Genomic DNA, 16,119 nt, shown 5'->3' with positions numbered 1-16,119 from the left:
GGATTAGACTGCCCAGGGAGAACGTAATCAGAGGGAAACTGAAGACAACGGACAGTTGAGAGTCAGAGGAGGGGAAAAGATGGGGCCCCAGGGGTGAGAGATCAGAGGTCAAAGGTCAAGAGGCTGGAAAGAGGTGGAGGCCTCCAGGTATGGGCGAGAAAGGAGGCAGAGAAAGAAGAGGTGAAGAGGGCTCCAAATGGCTTCATTGAGGAGGAGAAAACTGGATCCACAGAGGGTGGATGGACACACACAGTCTCTCAGCTGGGGGCCAGGCCTCCCAGGTCCTTCCACATGGATCCCAAAGCCTCTGAGTTCAGGACACAGGCCCACTGCCAATCTCGGATGACGCAGGGTCCCCACCCCGGGGCCGCTCATTCCATCGACGGGAAGGCGTGTGCGGGACGGTGGAGGGGAACGAGAGGCCAACCCAGAGAGGTGGAGGGAGGCAGCTCCCCAGCTGCCCTGATAGAACATGCGCACGTGGGGGCCAGGATTACGTTTGGTTCACGCTGTGCCCCAGAACCAGAGCAGGCTCTCCAGACACACGTGCTGCGTGGATGAGCGAGGAGCCAAACAAAGTGGAGTCTGAGCGGGGGCAGATGAAACACGGAGCTGAGCCAAGCTCCACCATCCTGGCACCCCCAGCCCCCTACACCCATGTCTGCGCCCTGTCTGCTCCAGGCTGCCCCCTCCTCACGTGGACAGGGGAGCGCCTGGGCTTCGGGGTCAAGCAAGGCTGGGATGGAGTCCCTGCCTGGCTACTACCAGCCCGTGGCTTCCATGGAGGCACTCAAACCCTCCACGCCTCAGCTTCTCAAGAGCAAGATGGCGCCACCAGTTTAGCCGCTGTCAGCACCGTGGGGACCGCACAGCCTCGTGTGAAGAGCACCTGGCACAGGGCCTGGAGCTCAGCCACGCTCGTTAAGGAACGGCAGCGATCTCGTGACGACTGCCTTGCGCTGACATCACCTGCTGAGCTGCTGTCCTCCCCTGGCATCACTGCGTCTCGTCAACTCCAGGCTGGCGCAGCAGGTCCCCCCTACATGCGGGGGCCCCGCGTGGGACACGCAGGCCCAGCACTCCGCCCTGCTGTGCTGGCTGACCCGTGGCAGCTCGTCACTGTGCAAATGTGTGTAAATATGTACTGGTTCTGATGCATCTGCAGGGCTTGGGGCTGGGTGTCAGGAGACGGTGGGAGGAGGCCAGTATGGGGTGGTGCCAGCCCCAGGGCGATCCTGTCTCCCGAAGGCCCCCTCGCCAGACGTAAACAGGCCTTCTCAGAAGGGTGAGCGAGGCCGAGGAGGAGCATCAGGCCATTTCTTGTCGGGAAGAGGCTGGGCAGAAAAGAGCATGCGGCTTGTGGGTGATCTAATCCCGGGGCGCTGGTGACAACCGGACCCCGCCCTCCTCCTGCTGGCTTCCAGTGCCCCAACCTGAGCCAGGGGAGGGGCAGGGTCCCAGGGAAGGCCAGGCCCTGCGGTGGACTGGGATCAGCAGACCTGGCCCCTAACTCCAGATGCCATCCCAAACTGGAGCCAGGGTGCTGCCCTGCTCTGGGCCTCAGTTTCCCCATCTGTACATTGAGAACTTGTGCTAGAAGTTCTCCAAGGGCCTTCTCACCTCCCGGCCCAGGTGGAAGGACCACCACGACCCCTCCCCTGGTGTCTGGCCTCCAGACCTGCCCTGACCACTGATCAGTCACCCTGTCCCTCTCACTCGCTCATTTCTGGCCTGTCCACAGCCCTGCCCCAACCCGAATGCCCTCCAGCCCCTCACTCCTGTTCTTGCTCCTTTAAATCCCAACGCCACATGGCCAGGAGCCTTTCCTCCTGCACTCTCCAGCCAGGGCTCCCCGAGTCCCGGTGCTGGCCTGCCCACCTCCCTGGGCCTCGTACCCATCTATTGGATGCTGTGGGACACCACCCCACTGCATGGTGTTTTCACAGCACCTGCTCTGCCCCAGACTGGAACGGGGGGGCAGGTCTAGCCCCACCCCGGGAGCTCCCAGGCAGGAGAAGAAGCCGAGGTTACAAATAGTGACCCACATCAGAGAGGAGGCCATCTCCGTCCAGACGTCCATCCATCAGGCAGGTGTCACCTACACCTGCCGCCTCTCAAGGCCTTCTCGCCCTCTGCCCCTGCTCTTGCACACGCGCGCACACTCATAGCAGCTAATGCCTGACAGGGCCTCGAGCCCCATTCCTCCCTCCCACAAATACACTAGTCCCCCTTATCCATAGTTTCTCTTTCCACAGTTTCACTTACTCGTGGTCAACCATGGTGTGAAAATATTAAATGGAAAATTCCAGAAATAAACAATTCATAAGTTTTAAGTTGCGCACCATTCTGAGTAGCGTGATGAAATCTCGTGCTGTTCCACTCCACCCCGCCTGGGTCGTGAACCATCCCTTTGTCCAGCGGATCCAGGCTGTACACCTCCCTGCCCGTTAGTCACTTAGGAGCCACCTCGTTATCAGATCGACGGGCCCAGTATCGCAGTGCTTGTGTTCAAGTCACCCTCATTTTACTTAATAGTGGCCCCAAAGCGCAAGAGTAGCGATGCTGGCAATTGGGACATGCCAAAGAGAACTTACTGTTGTGAATCTCCTCCTGTGCCTAATTCATGAACCAAGCTTCATCACGGCCATATGCACAGGAGAAAACACAGTCGATACAGGGTTCGTTCGGTACCATCTGCGGCTTCAGCATCTGCTGGGGGTCTTGGAAGGCATCCCCACAGAGAAGGGGGAACTTGGGTAGTTAAGTATGGATTATGGGCTCACTGTGTGCACTAAGGAAGGCCCCTCACCAGATGGGGAAGACAGGGCCACGCAGTCCATCCTGGGGTGTCCTGGTGAAGTCCCTGCCACCCTGCTGGATCAGGCGGTTGGCTCACATTAATGACCGGTCCCAGGGGGATGACACACATTCTTTTGGGCTGGACGCTCACACGCGCCCACGCAGGTGCACCAGTCATCCCCTCCCTCCGTCAGAGCTTTCCCACACTATCACGTCTGACGCCCCAGCACCCTGCGAGGGAGGCAGGACAGGGACCATCACCCCTCCCACGCTGGACAACAGAGGCCAAGTGCATGAGTGACCTGCCCACGATGACACAGGGAACTCGTGGGAGCTAGGACTGTGCCGACGTCCACGCCCTGTTCCACGACCTGTCCCTCCCCTCCCGCGCGCGTGCGGGCTTGTGCACACACTCACCACAGTGCTTCTCCAAGCCCCAATCCCACCTCCGCCCTCACTGGGGTGAGGAGAGCCTGGCCACCTCCAGCCACTCAGGATGACACGGGGCTCACCCGAAGCTGTAGCCCGGTGCTGTGATTCTGCAAAGTGACCCCTGCCTGCCCTTCTCTCCCACCCAGGGAGGGGGACAGCCTGCAGGAGCCCAGCCCAGAGCCCAGGCCACACCGTCCCCTACCCAGAACCCAACAACTGACGACAGGCAGCCCCTCACCAAAAGCCCGTGGACTCAGGGGCGTGCAGGGGGCCGCCCTCCGGAGAGCCGGCTCTAGTGGAGGCTCTGCCGCCCCACTGGCTGTGTGATGCTGGGCCACTTGGTTCCCCTCTCTGGGCTTCAGTCTCCTCCTCCAACAAAGATAAAGACATCGATGGCACCCAGCCCCTTCCTCCCTCCAGAGCAGTGGTGGGAGGTGACAGCCAGTCCCCAAAGGAGACTTTCTATCCAAACCCCATCTTGGCCTCAGACCTAGTGGAAGCTGTCTTTCCCGTGAAGCCTCAGCCACACTATGGCAGCAGCAGCCATGTGACTACCCAGTGCTGCGCTGCTAGTGGCCTTCTTTCAGTCCCCCACCCTACCAGCACGACCCTACAAGTACCATGGCCCCCTCCTCATTTGACAGATGAGGACACAGGTGCTCAGAAAGGCTGAGTAACTTGCCCAAGGTCACATAGCCCCAAGGGTCATGGGCCAGCTTCAAAGCATAGTCTGCCAGAAGGAGCAGATGCCCCCGACCCCCTACGACGCCCCTGAGTGGTGCCCCAGGCTCGGCTCGCTGTCCAGTGACTCGCGCACAGAGATCTGCAGGCTGGCACACTCCCACGGGCTCACGCCAACCTGTCTTTTCTGCCTCCCGCCGGAGGGCAATGGGCTCCAGGACAGGGGCCAGCCCTCCTCTCTGGGGTTGCAGTGAGGGCCAAGGTGGGCTTCCTGGAGGCATTATGGGCCCTGACAACCAGAAGGGACCCCAGAGGTACAAAGACCATTTCTGAGCCAAAAACAGGGCCGAGAGCCCAGGGAAAGGTCCTGTGCGGCTGAGATGGCGGGCCTTCTGGGATGCTGGGGCGGGTTACAGAGACCGCAGAGGAGAATCCCAGGGGCGGCCAACCCTCCACACGGACCCCAGGCCCCGGGTCACCCAGTCGGCCCCCCTCATCTCGGCAGCGGACGCAAAGCCAAGAAAACGGGAAGGAACAGTCGCTGGTTTCACGCCCACAAAGTTACCCCATCTAAAGCCTGGGACGAGAAAAGCACCCCCTTCCGAAGCTCTGTCCCCACAGAGGGGCATGTCACAGGGTGGGGGTCACAGCCCTGCCCCAGCACCCCGTGCCCTCGGCCACTGGGCTCCGAGGTTCCAGCCTCCGAGGCCTGAGGAGTGAGAAGGCGCCTCGTGGGGCCGACAGAGTCCTGGATGGGCTCCCGACAGGGGCGGCGGGCACCCGGACATGGCCAGCGCCAAGCCCACCCGCCCCGCAGTCCCACCTGAAGAGGAAAGGAGGTCAACTGTCCTGAGGTCCCTTCCAGCCCTAACAGTTGAGGATACACTCCATCCAGGCGGTTCAGGGCAGGGAGAGGGGAGCCGCGGGAGGGGCCCCTAGAGCCCTGGCCACAGTCACAGGAGCCGTCCTGGAAGACAGACCCAAACCCAACAGCCACCTGTAAACGGGACAGTGGCACCAGCTAGAACAAACGTGGGGTTAATCTGGAAAGGCTGGTTCCAAGATCACGGGGTTCTTTAAACTGAGGCGTAATATACACACAGGGAAATTCACTCTTTCAGCGCATAGTTCCACGAGATTTTACAAACGCACACTCACGTAACTGCCACACGCCCGTCCCATCAACACCCCAAACTCCCCCACACCCGAGTCAACCTGCCCCACCCCACCCCAGGCAACCCCTGGCCTGCTCTGTCCCTACAGCTCTGTGCTCCCCAAAATGTCACATAAATGCAGCCGTGCGGACACAGCCGGGTCTGCCGCCTGCCAGGCAGCCCAGCGCCTCTGCGATTCGCCTGTGTCGTCCATCTCAAGAGCTTGCTCGTCTCCACCACTGACTAGGACTCCACGGTGTAGACATACCGGGGTTCACCACGCACTGGCTGGACAGGCAGACCATTTCCAGTTGCGGCAATTGTGAATAAAGCCATCACAGCTATTTCTCTCCAGGTTCTCACGTGAACCTGTTCGCCTTGCTCTTGGTGAGGCCCTAGAACGGAAGGGCTGGCTCTGCGGTGAGCGAGGCCTGACGTCATAAAAAGCTGCCCCAAATCCACACAGACACCATCAGTGGTTGCCAGGGGGCTGGGGAGTGACTGCTAATGGGTATGGGGTTTCTTTTCAGGGCGATAAAAATTTTCTGGAATTACGCAGTGGTGATGGTTACACAATCTTGTGAATATGCTAAAAACCACTGAATAGAATACTTTAAAATGGTGAATTTTATGGGGTGATTATATGTCAATAAAAATAAACCAACGAATGAATGAATGCCAAACTGTTTTCCAAAACTGGCCACTCGCTGTACACTCCCACCAGCCGTGGAGGAGTTCCAGCCCAGGCCGGTTTTACTTGTTTATTTATTTTGCTAAGGAAGACTGTTGCTGAGCTAACGTCTGTGCCGATCTCCCTCTATCTTGTATGTGGGATGCCTGCGACCGCATGGCTCGATGAGCGGTGCTAGGTCCACACCCAGGACGCGAACCAGCAAACCCCAGGCCACCAAAGTGGAGCGCGTGAACTCAACCACTACGCCACTGCACCAGCCTCCATGCCAGTTTTAAAGGTAAGACATCCTGGAGGCCATTCTGGGCTGCTAGGCACGGAGGAGCGAAGGCCCTGAGGCAGGACTGAGTGAGCCCTGGGCTACAGGCTCCCAGGCTGAGGAGAAAGCAGGTCTCGAGACGGGGAGGGAAGCAGGGTGCAGGGGAGGTGACTGACACTGCCCTCTGCAAGGTGGGGGCCCTGGGCCCCAGGGCAGGGGGCATGTGACGGGCAGGGGTGACTGTGGCCTATAGCAGAGCCAGGCGCCTGTGATCTATGTCCCAACCCCACCTGTGGGGGCTCCACATCCCCCTACTTCCGCTTTGAGAAACGAAGACGTTCACACTGGACTGGGCCAGGAGGGGCAAAAGGGACAAGGCTCATCCGACAGCACTCTCAACCCCCTTCCTCCCCAACAGGCCAGGAAGCTGATGCCTGTCTTCCCCACTTCCTTGGAATTAGGGGGCACCATACGATCCAGGTCTGATCTGCGCAACACTGGAGAAATCCCTGAGGACAGCAGGCATGAAGGCAAAGCTTTGTGAGTAGAATGATTCTGCCCTGACTCCCTCTCTCCGTCTGGACCATGGTGTGAGGGCTGGAGGGGATGTAGCCATCTTGTGACCAAGAGACACAAGCATGGAGACAAAATCCAACATGGTAAGTCAAAACCACATGAGATGGCACTTCATACCTACTAGTATGGCTGTAATCAAAAAGACGGACAACACCAAGTTTTGGTCAAGGATGTAGAAAACTGGAATCCTCATTACACCGCTGGCGGGAATGTAAAATGGCACAGCTCCTATGGAAAGTAGCCTGCCAGTTCCTCAAAATGGTAACACAGAAGTGCCACCATGACCCAGCAAGTCCACTCCCAGGTATTTAGCCAAGAGAACCAACAACACAGTTCCCACAAAAACTTGTACACAAGTGTTCACAGCAGCATTATTCACAACGGCCAAAAAGGGGAAACAACCCAACGTCAACCAAGTGACGAGTAGATAAACAAAATGTGGCACATCCATTGAACGGAATACTATTCAGCCATAAAAAGGAATGAAATTCTGATGTATGCTACAACATAGGTGAACTTGAAAACGTCATGCCAGAGAAAGAAGCCATACACAAAAGGCCACAGATTGCATGATTCCATTTACATGAAGTGTCCAGAATAGGTAAATCTACAGGGACGGAAAAATTAGTGGTTGCCAGGGGATGAGGGGAGGTGGGGATGACGGAGAGACTACCTAATAGGTCCAGATTTCTTTTTGGCTGACAGTAGCGAATATTCCACAGCTTTGTGAGTACGTGAAAACATACTGAAGTGTACCCTTTAAAAAAAATAATTTCAAACTGAAAAAAAGAAATCCAACATGGAGGGAGGAAAAGAACCAAGCCCCTCAGGGCATTGCAGAGCCCCCAACAGCCTCCGCCTGGCCACCCACGGGGTTCCCCTTGTGCGGAGAAAACAAACACTCCTGGTGCAAGCCTCTGTGCTCAGGTCTTCTAGCACCTGGAGCCAAACGCACTCCTATCTGACAGCTGCAGCCCCTCACCGCAGGCCCAGACCAGAGGGGCCCTGCACACGAGGCAGTCCTCAGCCAGGCTGGTGTCAGAATTCAGCGACACAGCGAGTCAACTGGGACAGGCACTGCCTCGGCCTCCCGTACGTGCGTGCACACAGACGTGCACACACAGAAGCATGTGTCTAACAGCCCAGGGATTAACTGTGCTCTCTCCGCACAGCCAGCTGCCCATCCAACAGGAACCCCAAAGCCAGGCGGCGTCCCCTCCCCGCTCTGAGACCCCGAGAGCAAGCCAGGTAGCAGAGGTGGCCCCTGGGAGGAGGGGGCATGGCCAGGGCTGGCATCAGGACGGGGAAAGCCCCCCGACCCCCGTGGCCCCACCCCACACGCCCGACCCCCAGCTGCTCCCAGTTCACTGACCAGACTGTCCTGGACACTTGCTGTGCTGGGGGCAGGGATGCGGAGGGACAGGGCGGCGCAGCCCTGACCGCCAGAGGGTGACAGACAAGGACGAGGACACCTGGGACCCAGGGTGTGAGGAGGGCTACGCTGGGGAGCTCAGGGCTTTAGGGACACAGAGGGGCGCCTGACACAGACTTGGGGAGGCATCAGAGAAGCGACATCCAGGCTGAGACACGCAGGCAAGAATGAGCCCAACCAAGTGGACAGGGAGCATTCAAACGTGTTCGAGGAAGAAGCAACAGTGTTATGGAGAAGCAAGATGGAGCGTGGAATGTTCTAGAAACCAAGGGAAGCTCAGCATGGCTGGCCGACCACAGAAGCAAGAAGGGCCAGGCCATGCCTAGCCCGGAAGAGAGGTCTTCGAAAGTCCTCACCTGAACCCAACACAAGGGCCCCAGGCTGGTCCCCGCGGACCGCCTCGCCACGCCCAGAGTGCAACACTCACACGGCCACACACCGGCTGCCATTCCTGTCCTTGGACTCTTACTCACCCTGTTGGGCCCCCACCCGAGATGCCCACCCTGCCCACTCTTGGGTCTGAATCCACCCAGCCTCCAGGGCCCGGGGAAGTCGCCTCCTGCAGGCTGCCCGCAGGTGCAAGGGGGAGCAGAGGGCAGGCTCGAAAACCAGCCGCCGCCCCATGCCCCTTGTGGCCCCAGCCCCAGGGGACGAACCAGTGCTACTGTGGGGTCTTCCCAGCTTGCAGGAGCAGAAACTGAGGCACAGCAGACCCCAGGCTCCATGGGCAGAACAGGGAACATGGGTGCCAGGGTCCTCCCTGGGTAGGACTGGGGTTCCTCAAGGGCCAGCCTCTGGGGTCATCGTGTGACAAGTGGAAGAAAAATTCTTAAGCGGGACGGTGACCAGCTTCCCCGGACTGAATGTGCTGATCCTCCCAAGAACCCCGCCATGTAGGGATAACCATCCTCATTTGTGCAGAGGAGACTCAGAGAGGTAAAGTCACTCGCCTGAGGTGACACAGCAGGTCAGTGGCATAAGTGGGACATGAACCATGTCTGGCAGGCTTCAAAGGCCCTGATGGTTCCGTGGCACCCGGCTGCGAAGTGGGGAAGACCTGAGGCAGCCGAAGGAGACCCCGAAGGAGGGGTCCTGGCCTCCTTAGTTGACCCAGGGCAACCGAGAGCATCTCTCCCTTGGATGTGCTGAGGAGAGAATGTCTCAGGGAGCAGCGGGCCCCGGGCCGGTGGGCAATGGACCAGGATCAGAGGGAGGATGTGGTCAGCCCGCCCACAGAGGGCTGCCCCCCCAGAACAGGGGCAGCTACCTCCTTCCCGAAGGCCCCCTTCCCCGACCTGGGCCTCTCTGCCCGAAGCCGCCACACCTGAAAAACCAGCTCCTGGATAAACAGGAGACACACCGGGCTGGCCCAGTCACAAGACCCCCTTGGAGCCCGCCAGGACCACCCTGGCGCTGGCTGGGTGGGCAGCAGGGGTCCCGCCTGCTCCAGGCAGCCACCCAGGAGCACCTGAGGGTCCTCTGCGTGGGGCCAGCCCACCTGAGGCCTCCCCAGCACAGCCACGAGCGATGGGGGCTCCAGCCTCGTGGGGAACAGGTGCTGGGGGAGCCCGGCTCATCAGAGAAACCGACGGATCCCTCACAGAAAACAAAGGGAAAAGCCCCAAATCGCCACGACACCTGCACAGCCACGCCATCATCCAGGGAGCCCCCTTTCTTAGAAAGCCACGGCCCCCAGAGACGGGCAAGCTCTGGTTGGGCCCCCTCCGCTCACAACACCCACCACCAGGTCACACGCAGTGGCAGGCAGAGCCGGAACCAGCCAACCTAGAAGCTTCTGTGACCAACGGACATCCCAGCGCAGCCACACAAACATTCAGGACGAAGGCCACTGCTCACGCAGGGCCAGCCACGGGCCGCGGGGGGTCCAAATGTTCTGTCCACACGTCTTATCTAGAGCCCTAAAAGGTAACCTGGGGGAAAGCGGCCCTACTCTGGCCCAAAGCGGGACACAGAGAACTGGAGGCCTGCGTGTCCCCATCTCCTCCCCTTGGTGGCCGTGGGCCCTCCAGGGCTCTGTGGCAGCCCACTGGCTCAGGTTACTGCAGTTGAGTCTCACGATGGCCCTGCAAACCAGATGCTCTGTTCTCCTGTTTACAGAAGACCAAACCAAAGCACAGAGATGTGAAGTCACTCGCCCAAAGTCACACAGCCCCATTCTGTCTGACCCTAAATCATGCTGCTGACTGCAATGCTGGCCTTGCTGCCCTCCTTCCCTACCCCTGGAGGAAGCCCTAGCCCTGTTTCAGGAAAACACAGGATTTCTGCCCCCAGCTAAAGAGCTGTGGGAGTGGAGACAAGGAACACACTGCCAGGGAGCCCCAGACTCTCAGGGGTGGGGCACACAGAGACAGGCGGAGACCACAAGGCACAGACAGTTCCCTGCGCCGAGCATCAATTGTTCCAGGAGCCCACCTGCCCGGCGAGGACACAACCCAGGGCAGCGCGGGCAGGTGTAATTTCATCAGGAGTCACCAGAGGCGGAGGATGAAATTCCAGTCTGTGGACAGAGGGGTGCAGCTCTCCCCTCCCGGCTCGGGGTCAGCGCTCGATGGGGGTGGGGACGGGTACAGGCAGTGCCTTTGGGAAAATGAGAACAAGCCACCTGCCGTCTGGGCGGTCCCAATCCCCAGCCGGAGCTGGATCTCTCAGCCAGGAGAGTGCGTGGAGCTGAGTGCAGTCGCCGAATGATGGAACGCTGATGGAACACTACTCGGCGACCAAAGGAACTGGCTCCCTATGCCGACATCACGCCGGCGACTGCGTTTATGTGACACTCTGGAAGATGCAAAACTACAGACAGAAAAGAGCCGAGTGGTGGCCAGGGGCCAGGGGGAGGGGGCTGGCTGCAAACGGGCGGGAAGGAACCTCTGGGGGACGGAAGGCTCTGTATTGACCGGGGCTGGACTGCGTGTGCGTGCACACTGGTCAAACTCCTTAAACAGCACATTGAAGACCCGGGCACCTCCCTCGACGGCCCTCACACCTCAACAACACACATCATGACACGCAGAGTGGGCCCCTCCTCCACGCCTGCCTGGGGCTGGATGCCAGGACCTCACAGAGACCCGCAGACCCCGTGCCTCTGCGAGTGTCTCACTGGCTGATGGAGTGACAGAGAGATGAAGAGACACAGGGATACTGACCCCCTTTGTGGTGCTTCTGCCAGTAGCCAGAAAAAGTACCTCAAGACCCCACTAGATCCAACCAGCAAGCAGGCCCGGCCCCGTCCAGCCCTCCAGGAGAGAAGCAGCCTACAGGGTCAGCTGCAGCCACAGGCCCAGGAGGGACAGGGGCCCCTCCCCAGCACACAGCCTAGCTGAGCGCCTGTGAGCTGCCCAGGACCCCAAGCCTACAGGCCCGAAGCTCTCCCCTCTGGCTTCCCACCCATGTCCACTGCAGACTGGAGTTGGGATGACCCGTGTTCCCCTGCTGCAGAGCCCCACATGAAGCACTGAGCCCCGAACCACAGCCCCACCCTGGGGCTCGGGCAGGACAGGGGTGTCATCTCCATTTTACATGGGAACACATGGCCGGACTGACAGGGAGGGGAAATGGACAAGACCCTGCCCATCACTTCCTGGCCCTGGGCCCCCCGCCCTGCAGGGGCCTCAGGGCTGCAGAAGCAGCCAGGGTCCTGTCATAGATGGTGGCGTGGGGGGATGGTAATTCCCAGCAACCTCAGTACTGTATTCATCGTGCGTCCTTCCAAGGGGACAGCCCCTCAAACCCTGGACCAGCCCGGTGAGGACCCTCCCCTATCAGGGACCCCAGAGGCAGACTCTCTAAGCCTTGAAGGGGGACATCACAGCACTCAGGCCTGGCTCTGCAGACCCTAATCTGGTGTCTAACAGGGGGCTACCTGGCAGCTTCCGCCCTTCTCCCAGCCTCTCTGAACAGGCCACTGCATGGACCACAGCGGCAGAGGAGACAGAGAACCAGGGCTTCCCAGACTGGGGATCCCTGAGCCCTCTCATCGCCCAGGCCCAGTCAGAGGTTTGAAAGCTCGGACCGCAGCCTGGAGAGAGCCTGACTCAGGAAACGAGGATGAGCGCCACCTGATTCGAACTTGCTCCAGACCAAGCCCAGGGCCTCAGGGTGAGCCCGGCCCGGCCCCCAACCCCTCCCCGGCCCCCAGTAGTCTCACGGCCCAGAGGCTGTGGCTGCAGGGCTGCCAGATAAAATATAAGAACCCCAGGCCACTGTGAACTTCAGTTACACAAGGAAGTTTCTAGAATAAGTTACATCCCCCATCCCGCATTATCGGTGGCTTATCTGAAATCCAAATTTAACTGGGCGGCCCTATTTTTACTAGCTCAATCTGGCACCCGAAGCAGGTGGTCCTGAAGGAGGGAGACAGGTGGGCACACAAATAGCTCCGGGTCAGCCAGGCCCAGCTCGGGACCCCAGGGAAGGGGGCTGGAAGGAGGGCTCTGCTCACAGCCCGAGACACCCCCATCGTCCCCCCAAGCCCATGTAGGGACAAAGCACAGCCTTCCTCGGCCCATTCAGGAGCTCTCACGCCCTCCAGAGAACAAGGGCGCAGCCCCTCCATCGCCCTCTCCTCGGCTCTGAGCCCCTTGCTGTCATCAGCCATAACCCACAGCACCGAGTCTGAAATGACAGTGTGCCCTGCTGGGCATTAGGGTCACAGATGGCCCCAGCCAGACATGCCTGCAAACAAGGAACCTGGGCGCAGCAAGGGGGCTGGCTCCCCTTGGGCTCCACCTGGACAGCCCGACACCTACACACAGAAGTCTCCACTGTCACCCTGCCGAGGGGGTGACATCTGACTGTCTTCTGAGCAGGTTGGCCTCCTCCTCTCCCACACACAACAATCCTCCCCACCACTCTGCCCCGCTCATGAATTCCTGCCGAGAATTCCCGTCCAGCATGCCGAAGGAGCCACGTCTCCTGGGCCCACACCCTCCGGTAGGTCTAGAGCCCTGGGCCCTGCCCCTCTTGCCAGTGTCCATGAGTTAACCCTGCAGGCCTTGTTCCCGGGCCGCCTTGAGGCCTCCGCAGGCCCCATGGAGCTGGGCACACACTCCTGGCTTGTCCCAAGGAACGTGACTGTGTCCCTGGCTGCCTGCATCAGAGAGAGAGATGCCCACAAACGGCCGAGGGTCAGAGGACTGGGAGAGGCAGGATGGATGACCCCCAGGGAGCAAAGCCCCAGGCTCAGGTTTGGGGGCAGACAGGCTGCGGTGACGGGGAGAAGGGAGCCCAGGAGGATGGGGAGCAGGAAGCTCAGAGAAGGGAACGTGCCCCCGAGATGGGCATTTAGGAAGGAGAGAGAGTCTGCTTGGCAATGCGGGCCATGGCTCTGGGGCAGGATTTCACTCATTCAGTCAGTCAAACAGGCACTCAACAAGTATCTGAGGAGCTCCCCTGGAGCTCTGGGAACCAAAATCAAGCCACCGTTGACTGGGGAGACACACGCGTAGCTTCTGAGTGAGATCAACGTTGGGACACAGGAAGGACAGGATGTCATGGGCACAAGCACCTTGGCCAGCCCTGGGGACGAGGCAGGCCTCCAGCCCGAGGACCTAACGGCCAGCTAAGTTCTGATGGAGCAGAAGAAAGAGGCAAATTCTACAACCCCTACCCCCCACCCTAGCCAGGCGGGGCCGTTAAGGGAAGACCCCCCGGCCCCCTCAGGGGAAGGGTGGGAAGAACCTTCCAGGTAGAAGGAACAGCGTGTGCACAGGCCATCAGGCGGCTGGCAGGACTGCAGGATTCAAAGAGGGGACGAAGGAAGCAGTGGGTGGGCAGACGAGCGCTGAGATGCACCAGACCCAGAATGAGGAGGGACCAGAGGTGGTCTGTGGCTCCAAGGTCACACTCAGGACACGACATCCCAAGCCATCACCCACCACGCAACCCTGAGATCCTCACCGGGTCTCTGACAACTGGGCCGCCACCACTGTGTGGACGCGCTGGCTGCCAGAGACGGGCGGGCCACAGGAACAGCTGCTCCAAGACCCCTATCATTACGTCTGCCTGCGTGTCAGAGGCTGGCCCGGCTCTGGGGGACTGCCTTAAATGAGCACACAAGGATCTGTGAAAGCACACTGCTTCCTCCAGCATCCGAGAACAGGCCGCCTAAGTGGGTTAAGCAAGCCCCCACAAGGCTGTCTTTAAGACCCAGTTTTGCAACCTTCAGCCCCGAGCTCTCCCACATTTTGAATGAGTGGCCAGAATGCCAACCCTTCCTCGTTTCCTCCACTGGGGTCCTCTGGGACCCTCTGAGTCAGAGCCTCGACTTTCTAGGTCACCCTCAGAGCAAGCTACAGAACGGGGTGTGGTCTTAGGCCTCCCACATCCCAAAAGCAGATTGGGGGTTCTGATATCCCACCCCCTTGGGGCCAGGCCCGTCCCTTGGTCCGCAAGTCCCTGCTCAGAAGAGGGCAAAATCTGCCTCACACCCTCCTGGGCCCCGCGCCGGGCAGCTCTCGAGAGCCCTGAGGGCCCAGCCTCGCGGCCCTTGCACCCAGCCCCTCCCCATCAGCAGCCACCAGCCTCCCAGCCTCCCAGCCACCCGCCTCCTGCTCCGAATAAATAATCGATGGCGATGCCCTTTCTCTTTGGGAATGACACTGCTGAAATAAACGGGCTGCCCCGAGGCACCTCCCAAACTCCAAGGCCCAGGGGCCAGTGCCCAGGAGCCCTAGGGGCCCGCAGACCCAGCCACAGGGCAACCAACACACAGAGGGAGAAGACGGCCAGTGGGGGTCGGAGCAGCTTCTGGCCCCTTCCTTCTCTGTGAGCAGTAGGAGAAGCGCAGCGAATGCCCACTCCTCTAGAAGCTCCTCTAGAAGCTGTCCAGGCCTGCCCCTCACCCCTGCCACCAGGCCCAGGGCAGCCCCATGCCCCACACAGCAGGTACCACACTCCATCCAAGGCAACACTTCCCCACGGGCCATGCAGGGAGACCCCTCCACATCGAGCTCCCCACTCCAGCTGGAGTAGGGACACAGGACCCTCCACCCCAGGCCTGGTCCTGGGGGGCTGGGTCACAGTCCAGACGTCCAGAGCTCCAGCCCCGTCCAGCACTGCCAGGAGGGGAGAGCTCTCAGCTGCACGGTCCCCCTACGCCCCGGGCCAGGCGGCAGGCGGGCGCTGGGGAGGCCAGGACAGCGGTCAGGCCCATCGTTCCCAGGGACTCAGCAGGGTGGTGGGCATCAAGCACCCTGCGGCCCCTCCACGGGCCTCCCTGCCCATCTGCAGGAATTCGGAGACCACCCACAGACGGGCGCCTCAACTTGCTCCTCTGGACCCTTTGTGTCCCCCACTGCCATCCTCTGAGTCTCTTCCCCCCACCACCCCCCGGGGGTTCAGCTGCCACTACTCAGGCCAGCCCCCACCCAGGGGACCCCAACAGGAACCACTGTGCTGGGGCAGTTCTCGCTGCGTCGGACTCAGCCTGTGAGCGGGAGACGCGGGCCAGGAGACGGCCCAGCCCGAGGAAGGCAGGGGTGGGGGGAGGTGGCAGGGCGGGGGCCGCGGCCTTCCCAGCCCCTCGGCTCCCACCCTGGCGCCCGCCGCCGCGGGCAGCAAAACTGACCTCATTCGCCAACAGCAGCAGCCTGCGGGCGCCCGCCGCCCGCCCAGGGCGCCCCCCAGCTCCGGAAGGGCCGGGGTGACAGTTCCCGGCTCCCCCGCCCGTCGCGGCAGGTGGGGGCGGCCGTCCCTCCCCTCCCCCGGCCCGAATTATAATCCCAGTCACGTGCCTCCCAATGCACCCAAAAGCCGGACCCGGATTCTGTAACACCTGGAGGGGGAGGGGCGGGGGCCACGGGGGCGGGAAGACAAGGGGAGAAGGGCCGGGGCGCCCGCCCCCCGCAAAAGTTTCTCCTACCTTGGAGGATCCCCAAGCGCTCCTGCCAGCGGCGCCCCGGCCCGGCCCGCGGCCAGGACTCAGCCTCCTGCCGCTGCCTCCTTAATTAATCCGGAGAATGGGGGACGGGGAGGCGGAGGGAGCGCGGCGCGGCGCAGGGCGCGGGCGGGGGGCGCGGGGCAGGGGCGCGGGCCGCCGGGGAGGGGGCCGCGGCGGGGCTCTCGGCCGGCCGGGGGG

General features: G+C 60.9%; 1 protein-coding gene across 6 annotated transcripts in view; it reads right to left on the bottom strand.

The window, feature by feature from the left end:
• GTF2IRD1 (GTF2I repeat domain containing 1) overlaps positions 1–16,113 on the bottom strand; it is a 112,628-nt gene extending 96,515 nt beyond the window's left edge. For 5 of the 6 annotated variants that reach the window (XM_046666601.1, XM_046666598.1, XM_046666602.1 and 2 more), the window contains exon 1: positions 15,904–16,113. The gene's annotated coding sequence lies outside the window, so the exon portion shown is untranslated. Of the gene's footprint in view, positions 1–15,609; positions 15,715–15,903 lie in introns of those variants that run through there. The other variant, XM_046666600.1, reaches the window with a different exon arrangement.
• Between the last annotated feature and the right edge of the window lie 6 nt (positions 16,114–16,119).

The sequence above is a fragment of the Equus quagga genome, chromosome 7 (genome assembly GCF_021613505.1).
Source record: "Equus quagga isolate Etosha38 chromosome 7, UCLA_HA_Equagga_1.0, whole genome shotgun sequence".
NCBI classification, from domain to species: domain Eukaryota; kingdom Metazoa; phylum Chordata; class Mammalia; order Perissodactyla; family Equidae; genus Equus; species Equus quagga.
The sequence above is the reverse complement of the archived record's forward strand: the minus strand, read 5'-3'. Positions and strand labels throughout refer to the sequence as shown.